The sequence below is a fragment of the Chinchilla lanigera genome, unplaced genomic scaffold, assembly GCF_000276665.1.
Source record: "Chinchilla lanigera isolate Chin_1 unplaced genomic scaffold, ChiLan1.0 scaffold00100, whole genome shotgun sequence".
Classification (NCBI taxonomy): domain Eukaryota; kingdom Metazoa; phylum Chordata; class Mammalia; order Rodentia; family Chinchillidae; genus Chinchilla; species Chinchilla lanigera.
In genome coordinates this window covers 1951645-1962679 of record NW_004955501.1, presented here as the reverse complement: position 1 = coordinate 1962679, position 11035 = coordinate 1951645, and the positions used below count along the sequence as shown (strand labels likewise).

General features: G+C 38.7%; 1 protein-coding gene across 3 annotated transcripts in view; it reads left to right on the top strand.

Annotated features, from left to right (window-relative positions):
* Nck1 (NCK adaptor protein 1) overlaps positions 1 to 11035 on the top strand; it is a 95136-nt gene that overhangs the window by 412 nt on the left and 83689 nt on the right. Inside the window, exon 1 of one of the 3 annotated variants that reach the window (XM_005406776.2) lies at positions 43 to 129. The exons of 1 other annotated variant lie outside the window; for it this stretch is intronic. The gene's annotated coding sequence lies outside the window, so the exon portion shown is untranslated. Of the gene's footprint in view, positions 1 to 42; positions 130 to 246; positions 372 to 11035 lie in introns of those variants that run through there. One more of the 3 variants, XM_013505796.1, reaches the window with a different exon arrangement.

Below are 11035 nucleotides of genomic sequence, written 5' to 3'. Positions count from 1 at the left end.
GGCGGCGCGACCCCGCGGCCTCCCGCTAGCGGAGCGCTGGCCCTGTGAGGCTGGGCGGGCGGGCCGGAGGTCTCTGCGGCGCCGTGTGTCCCTGAGAGTCCGCCCGGCCGTGGCGTAACCCGGGGCCGGGTAGGTAGGGACGTGGAGGGCAGGAGGGCGCTCCCCGCCCTGTGCAGCCGAGAGCGGGCCGTGCCCGCGGAGGGTGGGCGGACCCGGGCGCGCCTCCTCCCCTGCCCCGGACCCCGGCCGCCGCGCTCGCGTGGGGAAACCTGGGCGTTGCTGTCGTCGTGTGGCTCTGCTTTGGGTGTGCAGCGGGTTGCCTGGGCTGTGAGCTTTGCGCACAGTTGAAGTACGTCTGGCTGGAAAAATAGGTAGAGACGTAGATTTCGTACTCTTACGTGTTTGCATACGAGCTGCATTCACCGTGAGAAGCCGGGGAGGCCGGGTTTTGTTCGGGCCTGAGATCCGTAATAGGCGCTCGGTTCATGTTGAAATGATGAACTGAAGTCACCTGAAAGTAATTCTCCCCGTTACCCGTTACCCGCCTTAGGAGTTTGGGAAAGAATGAGGTTAAGAGAACTTTCTAAGCCCACTTGGGTGCGGAGCGGTAAAGTTCAGTGTCCGGACGAAACGGGTGTTGCAAGAGATACTCATTTTTAAGATCTTACTTGTATAGATTTATGACAAACCAGCCACAAGAATTTCTTAAGCGCGTGGAAATCATTCTGCCCAAAGCCTCAGCCTTTAGGGAGGTCACCAAGTAAATGGGAAAATAACCCAAGAAATACTATTTGGTAATTGTCAATAGTGTTCAGCTCTTAAATATGCATCCCGTTTACATCTTGACAGTAACTCCGGTATGCATGGGTGCATCGAACTTTGCTTTCACCTTGACCACTGTGGTTTTTCTTGAAAATTGTGATCGTAGGGATTGGCTTTGTCTTAAGCACGGTTTGCAGTGTGTTCAAGTCTACTCAGCTGTTCTCATTATATCTTAAAATGTTTGCCTAATTTTTCTAAGTGCCATCTTTTTGTCTAGATTTTCCCAGTGCTTTCAGGTCCATGTAAATAAAACGTGAAACATACGTGTGCTGTTGTGTTAGGCAGTGATACTTTATGCTGCTGGTTTATCCTTTGTCAGAGAAATATAACTAATAAATTTACTCACCTGAATAATTTGGAAAAAGTGCTACATGTTCTCTATGTACGCCAGAAAATTAAATGATTTGGTTGATAAGTCTTCAAATTGCTGGTCATGTAACATGTTCTTCCTAAATACTTGGCTGTGCTGTTTTATAAAGACGACTTGTGGCTTGATAATGTCATTTAAAGATTAATTAAGGCAGCAATTAGGTGGCTAGTCTTCACTTTAATCTACGTTGGAGATAGAATTTACAGATTTTGTAGTCTTCCCTTCAAAGCAGAGTCCTTGTGCTAACTTTGCTTTGGTGACGTTATATAACTTATACGCTTACCCAGACCCAACCTTGTTTTCATCTCTGTCCACATAAAAACATTGGCAAATTTTGGCTATTTAAAAAAATATTCTTCCAGATGTATGTTCTTGAGGGGCCAGGGATATAGCTCAGCGGCATAAGCGCTTGCCTGGCAAGCCTGAGGTCATGAGTTCGATTCCCGGTACCAAAAAAGAAAGCAAAACAGGTGTATGTTCTTTTGTGTCCTTACATGATTTATCTGTTTGTGGTACGGGTCCTTTTATGCTGAGCTACATTCCCAGTGACCTTTTTATATTTTTTATTTTGAACAGGATCTTGCTAAGTTGCCAACTTCCCCAAGCTGGACTTGAATTTATTATCCTCCTGTCTCAGCCTCCCAGAGTGCTAGGATTGCAGGCTGTGTGTCACCGTGGCTTTATCTTACTTAGTTTTCATTTTTCAACCGCTCACTAGCCTTAACTGTGTTTTTTTGCCTGGTTTTTCTGTACTGAACTCATCCTCCCTGCTGCTAGATCTTTTTTTTTTTTTTGGTTTTTCTCCGGTACGGGGAACCGAACTCACGACCTTGCGCTTGCCAGGCAGGCGCTTTTGCCGCTGAGCTAAATCCCCAGCCCCTGCTAGATCTTAAAATAATCGTTTGAATATGTCTCTCTCTGTTGAGAAACCAGCTACATCAGTTACTTTCAGAGCATACACAGTTCAGTAGTAATAGCCTTGTGAAAACCTATTTGTATGATGCCAACACTTACTTCTCTGACTACCCTAGCCATTTATATTTTTCAGTCTGTATCATACCTGTTGAAATTTTGAATGTGCATGGACTGCCTACTTTTTTTTTTTTTTTTTTTTTTTTGTGGTACTGAGGCTTGAATCCAGAGCTTTGGTACTGAGCTAAATTCACTGCCTTTTGTATGTTAAATTTTGAGATGGATTCTCACTGAGTTGTTAAATTGCCCAGACTGGGTTTGAATTTGTGATACTTCTGCCGCAACCTTCCAGAGTGCTGAGATTAGTGTGCCACTATGTTCTACCACTGCCTACTGTAGTACTTAAATCAAAAATTTCCCTCTAAATTACAAAGTGGTTGGGTGGGGGAGCCACATGCTTGTGATCCCAGCCCTGAGGAGGCTGAGGCAAGAGGATCACTCTTGAGTTTGAGGACTACATAGTGAGAATGAGAACCTGTCTCAAAACCCCCACAACTCCCCAAAAGATTACAAAGTAAATTTTTCTTTCACTTTTGATCCTTTAACATGACATTCCAAACATTTCTTCTCTAGGTGATGTTACTTTTCTTCGACTCCTTGGTCCTTTTTTTTTTTTTTTTTCCATTCCCTTGGTTTTAAAGTTTATGTGAACTTGTATCATGGTACCATAGAACAGTACTGCTATAATGTTGGAATCCACCCTTTTTTATCAATAGGGAAATCCGTGTATAACTCAAATTCACATATTGTTGTGGGGGCACAGCTGAGACTCAAGCGTTTTTCCTTCAAATTTTGTATATTTGTGAAACCATACTGCTGCTATTTATTTCTTGTAGTATAACTTTGTATTTTGTTTCACATTACTTTGCATTTTGTATGTTTATGTCTAAAGCAGATTGAAAGTTTCTTAAGGGCAGGAGAACTTGCAAAAATTAAACAATGCTGTAAAGTCTGTATAAAACCTTTAAAATATATTTTTCAGTGCTTGTTGTGTATTAGTAACATTAACAGAAATGATGCATATTATCATCTCTGCAATGGAGTCCTATGACCCACTAAAATGAATAAATTATTCACAAGTTTTATTATTGAAATTTAGTTTGTGTGAACTAACTCTCCCCATCCCACCCCTTTGTTTTTGTAGCACTGAGCTACATCCTTGGGCCTTTTAAAATTTTTTTCTGAAATAAGAGTCTGGGTGAATTGCCCAGCCTTCCGCAAGCCTGCCCAGTAGCTGTGATTACAGGGATGTGCCACCTATGCCTGGTATGTCTGTAAGGATTTTCTCATAGAGTGAATCTTTGGGGATCTTGTAAATAGCTGCAAAATCATGTAATGGTTTGGAAGAAATCTGGAGCATTTATCACTGAACTAAATATAGTGATCTAAGTATTTTTTTCTTTTTGAATGTTCGAACAGTAACAGTTTCACATTTTGCTACTTTTTGTTCTGTTCATCTGTCAAGAGCCAGCAGTACATCTGCTTGTTGAGCAAAACTTTCTAAAAAATCATGTTCCATTTTGAGGAGTTATTAGCTTTTACATATTCATCGCATTTTCCTCCCTCCTAACTTGAAAGTTTCTGTTAATAAAAACATAAGATTACCTTGTTACCTTGTTACTCTTACATGTAGATGTCAAGATTTAAATGGTGTATGACTGGATAGAAATGTAACAGGTAAAATCTCTGGAGAGAATGAATGCTTCCTCTTTTGGTCCCAGACAGGTTAGAAGGTAGCTATTTTTGTTAATTCTTGTTTGTTTTTATTTATTTAAATAGGTTACCAGCTAAAATAAAACTGCTGAAATGGCCATTCTCTTGTTCCTTTTCCCTAAAATCATACTTAAGGATGGGTAAATTGGACATGAGTTTGATGGGAATGATTTCTGCTACAATTTAAAGAATCAGCTTTTCAAAAATTTCAGCACAGCTGGGCATGTTGGTACATACCTGTAATCCCAGTACTTGGGAAGCTGAGGCAGGAGGTAAGTTTGAGGTCAGCCTGAACTGCATAATGAGACCCTGTCTCGAAAAGCAAAACAACAAAATTTCAGCACATACGGTATTTGCCAACTCACGTTGCTGTGGAGAGCAGTTAAAATAATAGATATAACAAATAATTCGATATGCTGCACTTCATAAAAAGGAACCCAGCCATATTGCAGAAACATTATTTTCTGTGGTATAGGTGACTGAACTCAAAGCCTTGGCCCTGAGCTATATACCCAGTACTTTTTCGGTTTTTAAATTTTGAGACAGGTTTGTTAAGTTGCTAAGTTTTCTGACCTGGGCCCACACTTGTGATCCTCCTGCCTCAATCTCTCAGAGTGCTGGGACTGCAGACATGCACCACCATGTCCAGTTACATTTTATTAATTTAACAGGGCTTTGGAAAATTTTGCTTGGAAATGCTTTATCACTGCCAGACACTACATATTACTGAATAATAAATGAAAAAAAATTAGAATATGATGTGTACAACCCCACCCTATCTCAGTAATTCTGCTTGCAGGCGTTAGAAGTCAGTTACTTTTTCTGTATTTTTTTTCTTTTTTCTTCTTCTTTAAATTTATCTTAAAAATACAAGAAGGAAAACGTATTAACAGACATCCATTTACAAAATAGCTGTATTTTTTTTTTTCATTTCCTGTTCATATTCTTTAAGAAAGCTGTATAAAGCCCTGCATAATTTGGCTTTTGCCTAGTTACAGCTGCATCTTTTACCATTTTCTCTTCTTTGGGCTTTGAACAGTCCAGCCTTTTTTTGACTTGGAACTTGTGAACATAGTCTCCCTCTAGGATAGCAGGCACCCTTAGGTTAGGTTAGGTTAGTATTAAGTGTGGCAGCTAGGAATAGGAAGATGCCAAATAACAGTTTCTCAGGCCAGAAAAATCAGTGGTTGGCATGGTGTTCATTTTTCAATGTTATTTCTAGGTGTGTTTTGCTATTTATAGATAATTACGAAGTAAAGATTGTGTAAGGCTTAAACATTTTTCCTTTTGATAAATTTCTATTGTATTCATTTGAATATTTCAGTTTCTTAAGAACTTGTTTGAAGATGTATCTTAATTTTTTTATTGCAAACTACATTTAAATGCACAAATCAGTGAAATTTTATATTTGTAGTCATACATATAATCACCACCCTGGTCAAGGTATACGTTTCCAGTGCCTGAGAAGGTTCTCATGTTCTTACAATAAAGATTCTCTACCCTCTCCCTAAAGCTAATCTTTCTCCTGACCTCTTTCACCTTACTGTATTTTTGCTTCTTCTTGAACTTAATATAAATGGAATTGCACACTATTGTGGTACCTTGGTTCACTGAAAAGCTTAATTCTTTCCACGATTCTGGTCACAAACTGAACTGGATGAGAACGGAATCAAATTCATTGATTAGATTCGGTGTTGACCTCATTGGGGAAATTTGATTCAGTTCTCTTCCAATATGCTTTGCAGGCAGTTGTGGAAAGAATTAAGTTTGTGAACTGAAGAAGTACCAGTGTGTTTTTCTGGATGGTTATTTTTATTCAACATTGTGTTTGTGAGGTTCATCCATGATGTTGTGTGAAGCAGTAGTTATTTTTCATTGATGGTAGTGTTCCATTGGATGAATATACTATATAAGAAAATTTTTTTATCACTGCTTTAAAAGTTCATGTCTTTACACCTGGGAGTAGTTTATGTCTTTACATCTGGGAGTAGAAGTGTGCTGTCAATATCTAGCTGTTTTTGAACCTACTTGAACCAATCAATACTCTGTAGTTGGTATATAGTAGTTTTCTGCTAATTTTCCAAAACCATAAAACTAATGACTTCGTTTTGTCATTTAGAGAATTATTATTATTATTGTGATTATTGTTTTAACCCGTCCATGTGATGGAGTATATCACACAGTAGATGCCTGTGAAGGGTTGAGGTCTCACATTATTAGTGAAACCATTTTTGTTTTGATTTTTGTCTTCCAACTTGATTTGGTTTAGTAACATATTCTATGTGGAGATAGTTTTTCTTTTACAGAGAATTGTGAAGGCATTCCTCCATTTTGTGCTAGCTTGTTACCCATTTGAGAATTCCGAAGGCATATTCTTTTTTTTTCTTACCCTACCCCCACTTGGCAGTGTGTTTCTGATTGTAAAAAAAAAATTTTTTTTGTCTTTCTGGAATTTTGTGTGTGCTGTATTTTGAAATTTCACAAGGACATGACTTGGAAATTTTTTGTTTGTTTGTTTGTTTTTAGTAGTGGAAATGGAGCCACTGAGCCATGTCCCTAGCCTTTTTTATTTTGAGATAGGATCTTGCTGATTCGCCCAGGCTGGCCTCTAACCTGTGATTCTTCTGCCTCAGCCTCCCCTGTAGCTGAGGTTACAGGTGTGAGCCACCATGCCTGGCAAGTATAGATCTATTTTTCGTATATTTTCCTGGGTGTCTATGGTTTCTTAATCTGCAAAATAATTAATGTTCATTAGTTCTGGGAAATTTTATTTCATTGATGCTTGTATTAGTCTGTTCAGGCAGCTATAAAATACCGCAGACCTTGGCTTTTTAACCGCAGAAATCCATTTTCTCACAGGTCTAGAGGCCTTTCTGGTTTTTCAGTGAAGAGATCTCTGTTTTTGGTTTAGGACCTCACCCATATGATCTCATTTAATCTTAGTTAGCTCCTGAAATGCCTTGTCTCCAGATGTAGTCATATTGTAGGGCTTCAATGGGAATTTGAGAAAGGAAGGAGGACAAATCAGTCTATGACAGTGATTTTTTTTATCTTTCATTTGTCTGTCATTTATTTGGCTCTCTTAGACTAAGTCATTAATTTTTTAATTTCATTTCCTTGTCTTCATTTCCTGCTTGAAAGATGTTCATTTCCTAAGCTTGGTTGATTTTTAAAATTTTTGCTCTTAAGACTTTAATTTCCAAGGAGTTCTTTTTTGTTCTAAATTACTTTTTAATATAGTATTCTGTGCATTTTCATGGATGCAAAATTCCCAGCTTCTGAGGCCACAAATGACTTACTGGAAAACAAAAACTTTTTTGCGGGGGGAGTGGGAGGCTTTGGGAAATTTTCTTTGAGGAGAGGACCTTGCTGTGTAGCTCAGGCTGGTCTTGAACTTGTAGTGATTCTGCCTCAGCCTTCCAAGTGCTAGGGTTACATTACAGGTGTGGACCACCCACTCTGGGCTTCCAGAGTATTTCTTCTAAATTGGCTTTTCTTTATTTACTTTGGTTTCTAATGTTTATATCTGAGGTTTACTACGTTTTGAGATTCCTGGGGTAGATAAAGAGGATAAATTGATTGGAATTTATTGGCTTTGAACTTAATGGTATGGTGGTTCAAAGTGAGTCATATTTTGGAGAAAACCCTGATGTTTCACAAGTGTTTCCTTTTGGGTCCTATTCATGAGGGAAAATTAAATTGTTTTTTTTTTTGGTTTTTCTCCGGTGCCGGGAACCAAACTCACGACGTTGAGCTTGCCAGGCAGGCGCTTTTGCCGCTGAGGTAAATCCCCAGCCCAGAAAATTAAATTATTTTGAAGGCTGAAGGTTGCCATTAGGTATGTGGTTTATTTCTGTTTGTTTAAAAAAAATTATAATGAAGTGGATTTCTCATTTTTTCTCCATATTAGGTAGAGTACTCAGCCTTTTGAATGTATCTGGTTTAGAGACTTTTTATTTTCAAGCCTACTGTGGTGGCACATACCTGTAATCCTAGCAGTCAGGAGGCTGAGGCAGGAGGATCAGAGTGACTTTGGGGCCAGCTTGAATTACATAGCGAGACCCTGTCTCAAGAAAAGGTGGTTTTTTTTTTTTTTTTTTTAATTTTTTTTTCTAAATTGCCCAATTTTCTCTGTAGTTCCTCAGCAGCTGGAACTATAGGTGTGTATTACCATGTCTTGCTAGTTCACAAACTAAATGAAACCCTTTTCAAAGAATGAATCAATAGCTCCTGGTGAGAATGTGGTGAATAATGGTCAGGGAGAGTTGAGAAATTTCTATGAATTTAACTACTTCTTAGACTGGCTTCATCCATTCTTCCAAATTTAACTCCTTGAGCACCATCTGCTGCCAGTTCTTCAATATTTTGAGAATTTGTGGTATAAATTGGTGTTTTCAACTCTTGGCTAAGGTTTCTACTTTTCTGAAATTCACTAAATGAGCTAGTCCTGCCAGTTTTCCATCTGATTTTTAGCTTCTGAAGCATTGTTGCTATTGTTTAATGTCAGCTGTGTATTTCCTTACAAAACCTAAAAGGTAACATCAGAAATAAATTCCTATATGAATTACAATGAAAATACCAATAGAACTCTCACAAAAATAAGCCTTGTTTCAACTGTCACACCCAAGGCAGTCTTTACACAATAACTGCATGTTCTGTGCACATGTTTTGCTTACACTGACAGAATGTGTGCTTAGCTTTCCTTTCCTATATGGCAGTTTTGTCACCCCTCTTTTTTTCCTGTTTTGTCAGGAGCTTCCTACTGCATTGTACAACATACACTTAGCAGGAAAATAATATGTCATTAAAATAAAATACCAAATATGTAATGAGTGCTTAGAATAGACATCATTTTCACACCAACTGTTTACTTACTTACAAACCTAAAGGATAATAGCAAAAGTAAAACTGGGCCTGGTGGCGCACATCTGTAATCCCAGCACTCGGGAGGCTGAGGCAGGAGGATTTTGGTGAGTTCGAGGCCAGCCTGAACTTCATAGCGAGATCCTGTCTCAAAAAGACCAAAAAAAAAAAAAAAGATAATATCAAAAATAAAAACCTGTGTGAGCTGCAATGTAAATACAAGCAAGTCTGTAACAGAAATAAGCTTCTTTTCCGTTGTCACACCCAAGGCAGTCTGCACACATGACAATTTCAGGTTTCATACATAAGTATTGCTTACACTGATAGTATGTGTGTTTTGTTTTCCTGTACTTTCTTGTAGGGCACAGTTGACATTGTTTTTGTTTTCCTATTATTGTAATAGGTCTTTGTGATACTGTACCTGCCTGTTCACCTGTCAGCTCACCAATGTATTCCACAGTTTTTTTGCGTTGTTCCCTGGGCACAAACATTTTTATTTTCCTCTGCTATAAATGATCTCTTATGAGCTCCCGTACTAGTCCTGTGAGCAAATTTCTCCATGATATTTTGCACTTGTTATTTTCTTTGTAAACTCTCAAACTATTAAGCTTTCTTTTTTTTGGTACCAGGAATCAAACTTACGACCTTTTGCTTGCCAGGCAGGTGCTTATGCCGCTGAGCTATATCCTTGGCCCCCATCAGACTGTTTATGCCACACATGTTTAGGATCAAGTGAAATACAACCACTGGCCAATGCTTTGTGTTTCAAGTGATATCATACTTGCTGCGTAACTCGTCAACAACATCCATTCCATGTTCGGTTTTGTTGAAAGTTTCTATCTCAGGCATCTGTTTTGTCAAGTTTTCCCTATGAGTAGTTCCATCATGGTGAAATGTTGACAGCGGCAGTACCAGTTTACTTTTCTTTACCGTATACGAGGACAGTGTTATATCTTTCTGACATTCAAAGATTGAACTATATAATTCTCTATTTTGAAATTACAACGTTTCATTTGGAACTTCTGCTTTGTTCCTGGGTACGGTTCTTATGCTGGTCAATTTGTGCTCTGTTAGCAAATGTAATATCAATTGGAAACTGGTAAACCACATTCCAATCAGTTTGGGAGATGGGAGCAACATCACTCAAGTCTGTTCACAACATCATTCAGTTTATTTTTATATGAAAAAGGACCTGATGACTGAGTTCCAGAATAAATGTCTAAACTGAAAGTAAAATAAATCTTCACATCTCCAAGGGCATAAATTTTTATGCCATATTTTGACTCATTGCTTTTCTGTAAGTCTCTTACATTCCTGTGATCACCATAAGAAATCTGCTAAATATAGCAGACCTGTGCAACTTCCAGTATAGCTGGTGTGGTGTCATAATGAATACATTTTTAGGTATGGCTATTGGTGCATTCAGAGCATTTAACTTGCATTTCAGCCTTTATGTATTTCACAGCATCTTGTAGCATTTTGTCTGTTAAAATTTCCAGCCTTGAATGGCAGTGCTGGCATTCTGTCCAGTGTTTCATGCCTGCCAAGACCTTCACTACTTTCATATCTAGTTCTAACATTGGATCGTTCCATATGTACTTCTGGTCATCTGACTTAAGGAGGTCTGCATTCCCATTGTCTCTGTCAGTTGATTCTTGCTCCATTTCACTGTCACGGGAACTTTGGCTCAGTGGCCAACCTCAAAGTCATAGTCTTCCACCACACCACTCTTCTGTCATGAAAGCATGTATTTTACCATAGTAGACCATCTTCATCATCTATGCATGAGAAATCTGATGATTCACTTTTGACATCCTCTAAAACTTGTAAATTAGTTTTTTCTTGTGCCATTGTACAGAACTGGGGTACCAGAAAAATCAAAAGAAAACCTTTTTTTAAAAAAAATCCAGAAGTGGTGTGGGTCTGTGATGCTTGGGTAAACATACATGAAAACTTCCACAGAGCATATGGGTGGGTCCAAATCCTGTTTTGACACTTGCACATTTGCACACTCTTTGCTATTCATCATACCAAGTAGGTAAGTACAGATTACTTCCTGTATCCTTTAAGGAAAGGTACTGAGGCACACAGCAGGCTACTATCATACTAAAGTAGAAATTTACAGTGGAAAGGTAACGGGTGTGTCTACTGGACCCATGCTTATGCCCTAAGGGTTAGGGAAATGGAAATTGCTCAAGAGTACAGGGTTTCTTTTTGGGATGATGAAAATGTTTCAAAATTGATTGTGGTGGTTGCACAGCTCTCTGAATATACAAAAAAACCATTTAGCTATAT